Source organism: Dendrobates tinctorius, unplaced genomic scaffold, assembly GCF_039654945.1.
Source record: "Dendrobates tinctorius isolate UK_male_01 unplaced genomic scaffold, ASM3965494v1 ptg000051l, whole genome shotgun sequence".
NCBI lineage: Eukaryota > Metazoa > Chordata > Amphibia > Anura > Dendrobatidae > Dendrobates > Dendrobates tinctorius.
This window is the reverse complement of record NW_027361719.1, coordinates 17,318,380-17,333,610: the sequence shown is the minus strand read 5'-3', so window position 1 is coordinate 17,333,610 and position 15,231 is coordinate 17,318,380. Positions and strand designations below refer to the sequence as shown.

General features: G+C 41.1%; 1 protein-coding gene across 1 annotated transcript in view; it reads right to left on the bottom strand.

The window, feature by feature from the left end:
• Positions 1-12,863, bottom strand: part of STAC3 (SH3 and cysteine rich domain 3) — a 212,911-nt gene extending 200,048 nt beyond the window's left edge. The window contains exon 1 of the mRNA XM_073576950.1: positions 12,609-12,863. The gene's annotated coding sequence lies outside the window, so the exon portion shown is untranslated. The remainder of the gene's footprint in view (positions 1-12,608) is intronic.
• Positions 12,864-15,231: the final 2,368 nt, after the last annotated feature.

Genomic DNA, 15,231 nt, shown 5'->3' with positions numbered 1-15,231 from the left:
ACACGCTGCGAACACGCTTCCTACAGCGGTGCTCCAGGTGCGCCGAACGTCTGTGGAGAAAATCCAATCTACCTGAAGATTTCATCCATAATAAGTTTATGCTTAAAACAAACAACACTGTCTTTCACCTCTCAAAACAAAGCTATTTCAACTCCCTCATCACCTCACTATCCAATAACCCGAAACGTCTCTGACACTTTTCTTTCCCTACTTAACCCAAGAGTGCAGGGCCCCACCACGGATCTCCATGCTGACGATCTGGCTAATTATTTCAAAGAAAAAATTGACCATATCCGACAGGAAATTATCTCCCAATCACCTCATACCATGCACTGTCCTCCCTCCCCCACTGCATCTAGCTCACTCTCTGATTGTGAACCAATCACAGAAGATGAAGTAATCAGGCTCCTTGCATCTTCTCGCCCTACCACTTGCACCAGTGACCCCATCCCATCACATCTCCTCCAGTCCCTTTCCCCTGCTGTCACCACTCACCTAACAAAAATATTCAACCTCTCACTCTCTTCTGGTATCTTTCCTCATTTAAGCATGCCATCATACAGCCATTACTTAAAAAACCATCCCTTGACCAAAACTGTGCCGCGAACTATAGACCTGTCTCTAATCTTCCCTTCATCTCTAAACTCCTGGAATGCCTGGTCCACACCTGTCTTATCCGCTATCTTTCAGATAACTCTCTCCTCGACCCTCTCCAATCTGGTTTGCGCTCTTTACACGCTACTGAAACTGCCCTCAGTAAAGTCTCTAGTGATCTTCTAACAGCTAAAGCTAATGGTCACTACTCCATGCTAATTCTCTTGGATCTCTCTGCAGCATTCGACACTGTGGATCATCAGCTACTCCTCACTATGCTCCATTCCATTGGCCTCAAGGACACCGTTCTCTCCTGGTTCTCCTCCTGTCTCTCTGACCGCTCCTTTACTGTATCTTTTTGCTGGCTCCTCCTCCTCATCTTCCCCTTACTGTTGGGGTTCCTCAAGGATTGGTTCTAGGCCCCCTCCTCTTCTCTTTGTATTCTGCCCCTATTGGTCAAGCAATCAGTAGATTTGGGTTCCAGTACCATCTCTATGCTGATGACACCCAATTATACACTTCTCCTGATATCACGCCTGCCTTTTTGGAAAACACCAGCGATTGTCTTACTGCTGTCTCTGACATCATGTCCCCCCTCTATCCGAAACTGAACCTGTCAAAAACTGAACTCCTTGTGTTTCTTCCCTCTATTAACCTACCTATGCCCGACATTGCCATTTCCGTGTGTGGTTCCACCATTACTCCCCAGCATCATGCCCGCTGTCTTGGGGTCATACTTGATTCAGAGCTTTCATTCACCCCCCACATCCGATCATTGGCTCGCTCTTGTTATCTGCACCTCAAAAACATTTCTAGAATTCGACCCTTTCTTACTTTTGACTCTGCAAACACTCTTACTGTTTCTCTTATTCATTCTCATCTGGACTATTGTAACTCTCTAGTAATCAGTCTCCCTCTTAAACTCTTCCCTCTCCAATCCGTCCTGAATGCTGCAGCTAGGATCATATTCATCGCCAATCGTTATACCGATCCCTCTACCTTATGCCAGTCCTTACACTGGCTACCCATCCACTCCAGAATTCAGTATAAACTTATTACCCTCACTCACAAAGCCCTCCATTGCTCAGCACCACCCTACATCTCCTCCCTTGTCTCCGCCTACCATCCGACCCGTGCCCTCCGTTCCGCTAATGACCTGAGTTTAACATCCTCATTAATCAGAACCTCCCATTCCTGTCTCCAAGACTTTTCACGAGCCACGCCAATTCTTTGGAATGCACTACCCAGGCTAGTACGATTAATCCCCAAACCCCACAGTTTTAAGCGTGCCTTAAAAACTCATTTGTTCAGACTGGCCTATCGCCTCAACGCATTAACGTAAATATCCCTGTGTGGCTCATTTCTACATTTTTTACCATAACCAGGTTCCTCGCATCATGTTCTCACATGCTTTTTGCATTTAATAGCCCTCTGTCTCTGTACTGTTACATATTTAGACTGTTAACTGGTTCATGCAGCAACAGGAACACCTGATTCTTACACTAGGGAAGGTCCAAACAATAAAATCAATAAAAGCAATTGTTACCATCCACCTTTCGTGTCTCCCCTTTTCCCTTATAGATTGTAAGCTTGCGAGCAGGGCCCTCATTCCTCTTGGTATCTGTTTTGATCTATGTGTTTATTGCTATGCTGTAATGTATATTGTCTGTACAAGTCCCCTGTATAATGTAAAGTGCTGCGGAATATGTTGGCACTATAGAAATAAAATTATTATTTATTATGGGGGGTATTTATGTATGGAGCATCTTCTTGGGCCACCATTAACCCTTGTGCAGCATATGGGTGTATTTATGTATGGAGCTTCTACTTGGGACACCATTAACCCTTGTGCAGCAATATATGGGGGTATTTATCCTTGGAGCATCTTGTTGGGCCACCATTAACCCTTTTTGCAGCATTTTATGGGGGGTATTTATCTATGGAGCATCTTTTTGGTCCACCATTAACCCTTGTGCAGCACCACCCTCGGCTTATACACGAGTCAATAAGTTTTCCCAGTTTTTTGTGGCAAAATTAGGGGGTCGGCTTATACGCGGGTCGGCTTATACACGAGTATATACAGTAAATATGAAATTTTGGAATATACGGTAATAAAATCCCCTGTTAGGAGTGTTGCATATAATGTCCTAATTATGCTGCATTATCCACAATGTATCAAGTCCAGTATAAAACATACACTAGAGGTGAAAATCAGACACAGATATCATTAACTCCACACACTGCTCCCACTTAGGATTATAGGGACAGACTATTTTGGATGACTGTGTAACAGGAGACACAGAGATATTAAAAACCACGTTTGATGACTGATAACAGCTGTAGCGTCTGTCCATTTAAACCATGTCTGTAACCCTCTGCAGCTCCCCAATAGAGCTTCAGCCACAAAAAATGGAATATAAACTCAGATTTAAATTGTCAATCCTTTATTTGTTAACCCATCACACTTCATCGACAGGGCAAAATATGACGCAGCGTCCTCATTGCAAAAACGACACAAACAGAAAGCTTGTACATATAAGCAGCACTAGTTTAATATAGTATTACTGAACTCATCTTCCACATTATAGCACAAAAGTTACTACAGCTGGTCAGCACAGGCTCTCACAGGCTACATTTGTCACCACATTCACACACAACACTGTACATGCCTTCTCTGGGTTTGGTTCCTTTTTCTTAGAGGGGAAAAGTAACCAGAAATAGAAACCTGATGTATACAAGTCTATGTGCAAATGTTAAATGAAATGGGAAATGTTCTTTAAAGTTTTTGATGCTTTTCTTTCCACATCATCTTTATTATTTTTTTTTTATTAAATCTTGCAATATTCACACTGGCCACACTATCACTCCCAATGAAGGTAACTACCAAAACGCGCATCGGGGTAGGTGCCACACTTGCACTCGGAGTCCTATTCAGGTAAATTATTTGACCTCCTTGAGCCTATTTAGCCACTGGTATTGACTCACTGGATGATTTAGCAAATCCTACTTTGAGCAGGGGGTTGGACCAGATGGCCCAGGAGGTCCCTTCCAACTCTACAATTCTATGATTCTATGACTCACAAACTGACTTGCATTCTCTGCATTTTGGGTAATTCAGCCACAATTTTTTGCAATCAGTGGTTTTCACCTCAGCATGTGACTATATACTCTATATACATATGTACCTAATAGGTTCCCTTTGCACATGCCACTTTCTATATGTCGTTTTTATTAATTTTATTAAGTGTATGCGCCTGTTCTAATTTTATGAACTATTTCCAATTGAGTACACTATTGATTAACCTTAACTATTAAGCTTTTCTAGAAGTAATGTTTTGTCCTGCCTTGATCTGGGCAAATGTTATTGTGTTGTAAGAGGGAAGAAGTGAGCTGTGATCATTACACTGGTCAACAGCATTTTTGGTGCCAAAGATATTTCATCGAATTTAGGGTATTTTTGGGGTGCTGATTCTGAATATGTCATCAGTTTTGCCAGATTGGCTCAAGTTTTTGAGATTTTTGGTATCTTATTTATAGCACTTGTTGGTAAATGCGACGCATCATCTCATTAATTTCTTTGGATTAGTACTTGAACTGAGCAGTTCTCAATATAGTTTTGTGTTAATTAGTGTTCTAAAAGTTTGTTCATAGCTTGATTTTTGCACTAACTTTATGTTGTTGTCTGTTTTCCAGTGAAAAGCATGAACTCATCAAGAAGAAGTTGTCTTAACGATCCAGACTCATTCTGTTACATTTGTGGTGAATACACACTGCCAAAACATAGAAGAAACATAACAGACTTCGTAAAAAAAGTGTATTTTGCCTATTTTGGGGTTATGCTTGGGGACCAAGACAAGTTTTGGGCACCACACATAGTGTGCAAAGCATGTATCGAATTATTACGAAAATGGAGCAAAGGACAAAGAAAAAGCTTCAAATTTGGTGTTCCAATGGTGTGGAGAGAGCCAAAAAATCATCATGATGACTGTTATTTATGGTAAACACAGGTACAGGCACATCTTCACAATGAGGGACAGGCCTTCTTGCAGATTCCATGTTACTCCCATTTTCGTTTCTTATGCTTATTGAATCCTTGCACTTGCACTGCACAGAAATAACAGTCATCATGATGATTTTTTGGCTCTCTCCACACCATTGGAACACCAAATTTGAAGCTTTTTCTTTGTCCTTTGCTCCATTTTCGTAATAATTCGATACATGCTTTGCACACTATGTGTGGTGCCCAAAACTTGTCTTGGTCCCCAAGCATAACCCCAAAATAGGCAAAATACACTTTTTTTACGAAGTCTGTTATGTTTCTTCTATGTTTTGGCAGTGTATATTCACCACAAATGTAACAGAATGAGTCTGGATCGTTAAGACAACTTCTTCATGATGAGTTCATGCTTTTCACTGGAAAACAGACAACAACATAAAGTTAGTGCAAAAATCAAGCTATGAACAAACTTTTAGAACACTAATTAACACAAAACTATATTGAGAACTGCTCAGTTCAAGTACTAATCCAAAGAAATTAATGAGATGATGCGTCGCATTTACCAACAAGTGCTATAAATAAGATACCAAAAATCTCAAAAACTTGAGCCAATCTGGCAAAACTGATGACATATTCAGAATCAGCACCCCAAAAATACCCCAAATTCATTAAAATATTTTGGACACCAGAAAAAAAAATTTTTTTCGTTGACCTGTGTTATCTATTGTGAAAGGTGGATCCAGTTTTATCTACTGTAGATCGAAGTGTTGTCGGTCATTATAATTCTGCCTATAAAGACAATGACTGGTGAAAAGTAATCTGTACTGAACGAGAAGCATGAGCCTAGCATTAGTCTTATTGGCCAGCATAAAAATAATATAAATATATACTTTTTTTTAATTTAGTAAAAAAAAAAAAAAAGCACATTAAAAAACCTTAACTAAAATAAAAAAATGTTTTTTAACAAAATCCTAATTTAAACAATAGGTAATTTTCTAGTGACACATTCCTTTAAAAAAGATTATCTGTTTCAGAAAATTTTTTTTTATCTACCTTATGAGGGCATGTGGAATTATTTTTTTATTTTACTGTCTAAAGTATAGCTGATCGGTGGGGGTTTAGTTCTCAAGTCACCTACCTATCACTCGAACAATCACTCTGCAGTCTGATATTCAGCAGACTGAATAACTAAGCTTCTGCCTAAGCGTGTATGAAGAGCGGTGTCCTGGCTCATAGACTTTCTTTTGCGCTCATACACTGCTCTGTGCCAATGTTCTGACAAACGTTCAGCGTTTCAGCCTGCTGCGATTGCTGGGGGTGTTAAAACTCAGATCACTACTAAACTGCAACACGCAAGACATTATCATTGGAAAATCAAACTACTCTTTAATAAACAGGAGCTCCTCATTCTAGATGAGAAAGAGAATCCAGCTCTTGGTTCCTAGAGAATTTTCTTTATTGAATAAAGTGATTAAAATCCAACTTCATATAGGCAGCATATTGTCACCATCATAAGGGACACAGAACAGACGCATTTCGAGCTCAAAAGCTCTTAATCATTGCAATCAGAGCCACTACACTTTAAACGTGATCACTAGGACTTTCAACTCTGAGACCCTTCAAACAATGAGAGAAATGATACATAGTTCTATTAAAGCGAACCTGTCAGCAGGATTTTGCTAAGTAAACTATAGACAGTCAGGTTGGCAGTGCTAAACTGATTAAAATGATACCTCGGGTAAAGAAATCTGTCTTGTAGTTCTTGTGTAATCAGTGTTAGAAGTTTGCTAATAATATGCTCGTGCTCTGGGGTGGGACTGTAGGCAGAATCTTCCTGCTCTAAGCCAGAGTAACCAACGAAAGACCTGCCCACAGGCCGCCCCGAAGCACAAACATGTTCCTCATCATACATACAGTTTGTGCTTCGGGACGGCCTATGGGCAGGTCTTTCCTTGGTTTCTCTGGCTTAGAGCAGGAAGATAAGACTGCCTCCAGTCCTCTCCCGTGGTACGGGCATCTTATTAACCTCTTTTCGACATAGTGTGTAATAGTAGGCCGATGTCTGACTCCCTCCCTTTGATGTGGGCTCCGGTGGTGAGCCCACATCTTTCCCGGGATATGGCAGCTGTTTTGAACAGCTGACATGTGCTCGCAACAGCCGAGGGTGGAAACGCGAACCACCCGCAGCTATTAACCAGTTAAATGCCACTGTCAAACTCTGACAGCAGCATTTAACAAGTGCTTCCGCCAATCTCGCCGGAAATGCGCACACCAGTGACCAGCGTCACATGATAGCAGGTCACAGGTGTGTTGGCATGACAACTGGAGGTCTCCTGGAGACCTCTATGGTTGTCAGTGCTGGCTTGCTGTGAGCGCCACCCAGTGGTCGGCGCTCATAGCAAGTGAGTAAATCTGCTACATAGAGGTGATCTAATCATCGCCTCTATGTAGCAGAGCCAATCGGGTTGTGGCAGCTTCTAGTCTCCCATGGAGACTATTGAAGCATGCCAAAAGTTAAAGAAAAATGTTTTTAAAATTTAAAAAAAAAATAAGTTTAAATCACCCCCCTTTCGCCCCATTCAAAATAAAATAAAACATACACATATTTGGTATCGCAGGATTCAGAATCACCCGATCTATCAATAAAAAAAGGATTAACCTGATCGCTAAACAGCGTAGCGAGAAAAAAGTAAAAACGCCAGAATTAATTTTTGGTCGCCGCGACATTGCATTAAAATGCAATACCGGGCGATCAAAAGATCGTATCTACACCAAAACAGTATCATTAAAAATGTCAGCTCAGCACACAAAAAAATAAGCCCTCACCCAACCCTATAAACTGAAAAATGGAGATGCTACGAGTACCTGAAAATGGTGCAATTTTTACATTTTTTTTTAACAAAGTTTGGAATTTTTTTCACCACTTTGATAAAAAAAGAACCTAGGCATGTTTGGTGTCTATGAACTCGCAATGACCTGGAGAATCATAATGGCAGGTCAGTTTTAGTGAATCTAATAAAAAAGGCAAAAAAAAAAAAAAAAAAGCAAGCGTGGGATTGCACTTTTTTTTGCAATTTTACCGCACTTGGAATTTTTTTTCCAAGTTTTCTAGTACACAACATGGTAAAACCAATGGTATTGTTCAAAAGTACAATTCATCCCGCAAAAAACAAACCCTCACATGGTTATATTGACGGAAAAATAAAAAAGTTATGGCTCTGGGAAGAAGGGGAGCGAAAGACGAAAACGCAGAACCGAAAAAAGCTCCGGGGGTTAAGGGAAAACTGAAAACTTCTATCACTGATCACACAAGAACCACAAGACAGATTTCTTCACCCCAGGAATCATTTTAATCGGTATAACAGTGCCAACCTGACAATATCTGTAGTAAATTTAGCAAAATCCTGCTGACAGGTTCTCTTTAGGCTGTGTGCACACGGTGCGGATTCTGCTGCGTTTCCGCAGCGGTTTTGCCCCTGCAGAAACGCAGCAGTTCCGCTGACAAAGTACAGTACAATGAAACCCTATGGGGTTTCAAAAACGCTGTGCTGACGGTGCGTTTTTTTCTGCGAGGTTTTGCTGCGGTTTACAAACCGCAGCATGTCAATTGTTTGAGTGGTTTCCGCAGCGGTTTCACACCTTTATCATAGTAGAGGTGTGAAACCGCAGGGCAAAACCGCAGGTCACTTTACCTGCGGTTCCGCGCGGAATCCGCAGCGTGTGCACATACCATTAAAGGGAATCTGTCACCCATATTTAGTGATATCATGTAAAGATATCACCCAATTGTGCGTCCCATAAGGATTCTATTAGGGCTTTTGACTCCCCCGACCCCACACGTTTGAGGCATAAATACCTTTTTTATCTTGTTGGGGAGGTATGCAAATCACCGCGGTCCGGTCTGATGGGCGTGGCTTAGTTGCCTCCCCCCCTCCTCGGCTTGCTGCACGTAATCTACATCTGTGAATATCACAGATGTTGGTTTCCGCGCTTGCGCATTGTAAAGCCTCCGGCACCTGCGCAGTATGCTTTGCCCAACTGTGGGCGAAGCATATAATCGCTACTGCGCATGAGCCGGTATTTTCCAGCGCGGTCTATGCCCCAGAAGTCTTCACATGCAGGACACACTTCCGGGGCATAGACCGCGCTGGAAAATACCGGCGCATGCGCAGTAGCGATTATATGCTTCGCCCACAGTTGGGCAAAGCATACTGCGCAGGCGCCAGAGGCTTTACAATGCGCAAGCGCGGAAACCAACATTATCTGTGATATTCACAGATGAAGATTACGTGCAGCAAGCCGAGGAGGGGGGGGAAGAAGGCGACTAAGCCACGCCCATCAGACCGGACGGCGGAAATTTGCATACATCCCCAACAAGATAAAAAAGGTATTGATGCCTCATTGGTGCGGGGTCGGGGGAGTCAAAAGCCCTAATAGAATCCTTATGGGATGCCCAATTGGGTGATATCTTTACATGATATCACTAAATATGGGTGACAGACTCCCAAAAAATAAATGTAAGGTTAGGTTTACAAGACTATATAAAAAAAAATATTTCAGTGTTGCATCCAGAAAAGTGGAACGATTTTTTTTCTCATCCTGTCACCCGTGTTCAGTCCGTATACAATCTGTTTTTTTACAGCAACAGCTATCATTTACAAGACTGTTTACAGTTTCATACGTTACAGAATTGCAATGCATCCATAATAAGCAGATGCTGTCCTGTGGCTCCTTATGGCATTGGATTTCTTTTGCGCACCCATAGAGTTAAGTGGGTGAGTTTCATTTTATTTACAGAAAAAACAAACTAGTACATGCTGCTATTTTTCCTCATGCAGATTTGGTCAGTGAAAAAAAAAAAAATCACTCGACTGCACTGCCCAATTGAATAACATTGGCCAGAGCGCTATCCATTTTTTTCAGACAGCACTCTAATCATGAATACAGTCGTGTTAACGAGACCGAAATTCATCATAAACAGATAATACTTTGTATTATAGATAGCCCGATCTAATATGAGGCAATTGGGCTATTGATAGGATGGAAGGATAAATATATCATTATTGAAAAGGCTTCACTGCTCATATACAGAACAAAACAAAGACATGAGAGGTGACGCAACTGCACAATTTGACCACCCACAAGAGGACCACCCAAACGCTTTTCTTAATATGCATTGCAGTTTATAGTTTTGATAGAAATATTAACCAGATAAAGAGAGCCGTTTACAAAATTAACCAGTACATATGTATGAAAAATGCAACGGGAAGAAAACATCTCTCTGCCCAACGCCAAATACTCCTGCTGCTCTCCATTGCTACTTTAACCTTCTCATCTCTTTAATGGACTACTCTGACAGCATAATTACTCTTCTTCACAGCATGGTCTCAGTTCTCAAGTTTTATTAGATCAATCTTTTTAGCTTTTTATGCTTTTTTTTAAAAAAAAAAAAAAATCAGTGAAGGTCTACATGCCGGGGAGACCTCCAATCTTAAGGGCAAGCTCATTGCTGGACTTCTGTTAGTTATTAATTGAAAATGGCCAGGCACAAAAAATAAACAAAGAAGATCTGCTCAGTTGTTGATGGAAACATTCACCTCTAGTTCTTATAATAACTGCACGTATTAGTGTGGAGAAGCCTCTTACATGGTCTGAAATAGCAGGCGTACTTATTTTAAACCATGAGAAGAATTCACAAAAGTTCCTTTTTTAGGCTTTAAAGGAGTGTAAAGATGAATTCCATACATTCTGTATTGGGTATATATTAGATTATAACAATTTACCAACTTTTTTAGGTTTGAAAATCACAATTTGGTATGTAAAAAAAAATTTTCATTTGCTGCCCCACAATTTTCGTCTTTTCAACAAGAATTAAAGACAAAGGATCCAAACGTACTGCACGGCTAATGTTTTACATAAACTGAATCTTAAATTCGTAAAATTCAAAATTATATTTCATTTTTGTTTTTGTAGAATTGGAATATGGGCTTGTGCGTACCGTAACATATAAAAAAAGTCAATAGACAGACCTACAAACGGAATGAATAACTGAATCTATGGGGACTTTTTGGACTGCTTTTTATCATTGGTGAATGTTTCCCCCGAGGACAATCAGCTGCTAAATCTGTCGCACTCCCTTAATGGGTTGGGAGAACATTTAATCACTCAATGCACATAGGAGAACATTGCTTTTCCATGAGCAACAACAATATATGCTGTCAAGTTTTTTTTCCAAAGTTTGTGTGCAGTAGCATTCTCTTAAAACGACTTTCTGCAATCTCAATCCTATTTTGGCTGTGTGCCCACGATGCGATTTTTAAGCGTTTTTGCTGCGATTTTTGGCGCGAAAATGCTGCGAAAACATTTAAAAATCTTGTACAGAACGCACCCCATGCATTCCTATGGCATTCCGCACATGCTGTGCTAATGCTGCGCTTTTTTCCGCGGCAGAATCGCATCATGCTCATTCTTTTGTGCGGAATCGCAAAGAATTGCAGCGAATCCGCACCCATAGGAATGCATGAGAATCGCTTACTTCCCGCATGTGGCTATGCCCACCATGCGTGAAGTTAAGCGTCTCATGTGCGGTTGGTACCCACGGTGTGGAGGAGAGGAGACTGTCCTCCAGGCCCTGGGTACCATACCTCTGTAAAGAAAAGAATAAAAAAATCGGGGTATATTTACCTTCCGACGTCCCGCGCTGGATTCCCGGGCCTCAGCATTCCCAGTAATGCCTTGAAGCAAGGTCCTGTGAGGACGCGGTCTCGTGACCAACATCATCACAGGTCTTGCAAGGCATTACTGGGAACGCTGAGGCCCGGGAATGCAGCGCGGGACGTCGGAAGGTAAATATACCCCGATTTTTAAATTATTTTTTACATTCTTTTACTATTGATGCCCCATAGGCGGCTTCAACAGTAAAAACCTGGTTACACTTGTCAAACACTGTGTTTGACGAGTGTCACCAACCTGTCAATCACTTTCCAAGCGATGCTTCAAATCGCTTGGAAAGTGCTTGAATATCGCACGCGAAAATCGCGGCAAAATCGCGAACATAATCGCGATGAAATCGCGGTAAAATCGCGCGGAAAAAAACAGCGCGATTTCTGGGAAGGAGTCCGGTTTTCAGTGTCCGGATTAAAATGCTATGTGGGCACATAGCCTGAAGGTTCTTTTAAGATCAGTCTTCGTAACCATATTCCGTAGTCAATTACTAACCCCAAACACCTCCTGCTGGACAGATGCCAAATGTATAGCTAATGTAACCCAATGTTCATTATTAGAATTCAGGGTCTGGAGTTTTCCAACAAACGTGATGTGAACATAGCTTAAGCAGTAGATTTCAAAGCAGTAGAGTCACTTAACAACATAGGTATGTGATGTCATTTACAGTAAACTAGGAAGCAAACATGCATGATATGAGAATACATTCAAACTGTTCCCCTACAATGCTAATGCAGAGGACGGGGGGTGGGGTGGACCTCCCATAAGGCAGAGGCTAATTTTCCTTAATAGAAAAATTCCATGCAGAATCCAAATATGGCATTTGTGAAAAATCTCAACATATAAATAAGATTACTTTATGTAGCCCCCATAAGGTTTTGCATTTGGCTCAACCAAGCATGCATATTTCCATTTGGATGAGATGAGGTGGATGGATATCAGAGAGGCAGTTCATTTGGAGACAGGTCATCTTTAAGGAGAAGCTAAGTATTAAACAGCTGAAAATCCAATGTGTCCTTTCCTTGTTTTTTTTGATGGGACACCAGTCAATCTGCCGGTTCCATTAACACAAAATGGAAGATAAATCAAACCAAGCAAATCACATCCTTTGAGATCTAAGTGTATTTGTAATTACTTGGTCGACCCAAGAAGCAAAAATGAAAATCTGATATAGTCATTGCGCTCTAATGAAAATATAAAACTGCACACTTTCATGCTGTATTACAATCTTAAAGAACATGGAGGAAAAATGGAAATCCTCAAGTCCAACACACACTTTGGAAAGGTTACTTACCTGAAGTTCTGAAGTATAAATCCACTAAATCATTTTATCTTCAGAAGTTATTGTGGCCAAAGACTTGGGACAGATATCACAACCTCACTGATAGCAAAACGATAAACTGCTCCTTCAATGAGGAGGAGTGACAAGTGTAGAGATGACAAGACAGCTGAGATGTTAAGGCTGACACAGAGAAATCTGAGACTTCATAAGCTACCAGTAATATGGCTGCAGTAGGACCGAGCAAGAATTACACTTATAGAGGAGATGGCTAAAAAGTATTATATATCACTCGTAAAGATCCTTTCACTGCATAAGGTTACGGAAAACTGTGACAATCAATGACATCTTAAATAGCATCTGACGAAACGGCACCGAAAAAAAAAAGTTTTATTGATAGTTTTAGGATACATTCCATACATTCCTTTGTAAGCCCAGAGGATTCCAAAAATTGTTGGTGGCATTCTGTCTTCTGAGGTGACATTCTGCATGGCACATGGAAACAAAACATTCCTCATGTCTCCTTTTTCTTCATAGTCAGAGCAATTAAAATTAACATACAACTTTTAGATGTAAATATACAAACAGTATGATATACAGTGAAACTTCTCACCAGCTCATCTCAAAGTTTATGGAACAAAATGCCAAACCCACCATATAATAGTCTTTGGAAAATGAAAACGCTATGTACAGAAAACAATGTGTGTGCATAATTTAGCATTTGCACCAAAAATAAGGCTATAGGTTCCCAAGATGAGGTTTTGGATGCTGGGTATTTTTTTTTCAATGAGGAAAATATACGTAATTTCTTACAGCTCCAGGAATGTGAATGTGATTTATAGAAATCTCATGCCTATTGTGCTTCTTTTTATGCAGCGCAAACTGACCTGCTGTGCATTTTTGAAATCCGCAACATGTCAATTTGTCTTGCGGTAAATATACGCTTTATTTGCGGATTTTCCCTAAAGACTTGAATGCGAAGAAGAAAATCCTCAGACATAAAACGCACTAAAGATACATGTAATCAGCACATGACTAACAGTAAAGCGTTATCAGAGTCAAACACCAGTAAGTATCGAAAACAAAGCGACTTTATTTAGATCACTTACAAAAATATGCACTAAAAAGGCAATAAAAAGCCATAAGTAGTCTAGTTTAGCTAATTTGTGCAAAAAATCTGCAAAATCAAAAAGATTCCAAATACTCATTCTATGAACTTAGCCTATCTGTGCCAAAGTAGGCAAGCTCACAACCTGCGATCGGGGTTTTTGTTGTCTAGTAGACAAGAGGTTGTGTGGCAAATAAAAACTGTAAAAAAATAAATATTAAGACATAGTACTGATACATTTACCACAAAATTATAGGGGAAAAATTGCTACGTGTATCCTGTCTTTGTTGGTTTTTTTTTACTTTACAGTACCAGCTGTAAACATTGTCAGTACCGATCTTAGACTTGATGATCTTAGACTTGATTTTAAAATCAATTTTAGATCGGCTGTATTATTCCAATATTAAAAAGGAGGCTTTCATAAGAAAATTACCTATTGTTTAAAAGTAATTTTTAACCATTTAGAGCTACATATCCACAATCTGTATTAACAAGTAGTAATAAAAAAACTTGCAATTTTCACACTAACCGCTAAGGCTTTTTAAAACTTCCTAATATTTCAGGAAACACAACATGTAAATTTGTCATTTTCTGATAACTTTCTTTTAAAATGAACATTTTAGGAATAGAGCTAAAAAGTGAAAGAGCTTGTGGGTGTAAATGTATTAAGAAATTTTTTTAATTGCACCATTGTCAGCTAAGTATTTTTTGTTTAACCCCTTCCCGATCCATGACGCCTACGTTGGCGTCATGAAAAGTCGTGCCTGCGGGTCGGGTGACCGGGGTCAATGAAAGGTTACCTGACCTGTACACACAGGACCTTTTCTACTTCACCACAGGGGGGGGCTTAGCCCGCACGTGGCTACGATCGCTCTGACTGGCTGTTGAAAGTGAAACAGCCAATCAGAGCGATAGTAATATTTCATCAATGAAATTTGATGAAATATTACAATCCTGCCATGGCCGATGCTGCAGTAGCATTGGACATGGCTGGAGACACTAATCTGACCCCCCACCGACTGACGGCACCGATTGGCTGCCGCCACCGACTGAAGGCAGCGATCGGTCGCCGCAGTCATCATCAGGTCTGCTCCCCCCCTTCCCTCTGCTCCCCCCTCTCACATTCCCTGGTACCTTCGGTCTCTCTGGCGGTCCCGGTATCCTGCATCATGGGCGCCGCCATCTTGGAAAATGGCAGGCGCATGCGCAGTGCGATTGTAATATTTCACCAATGAAACTTGGTGAAATATCACAATCAAGCCATGGCCGATGCTGCAATAGCATCGGCCATGGCTGGAGACACCAATGAGACCCCTGTCGACTGACGGCACCCATCTGCTGCCGCCACGACTGACGGCAGCCGCAGTCATTAGCTCCCCTCCCCCTTCCCTCCGCTCCCCCCAGCCTTCCGATCCCCCCTCACCCTCCCCAGTACTGCCTGTCACTCTAGCCACCCCGGTGTCCTGAATCATGGGCGCCATCTTGGAAAATGGCGGGCGCATGCGCAGTGCGCCCGCTGGAATCTGCCAG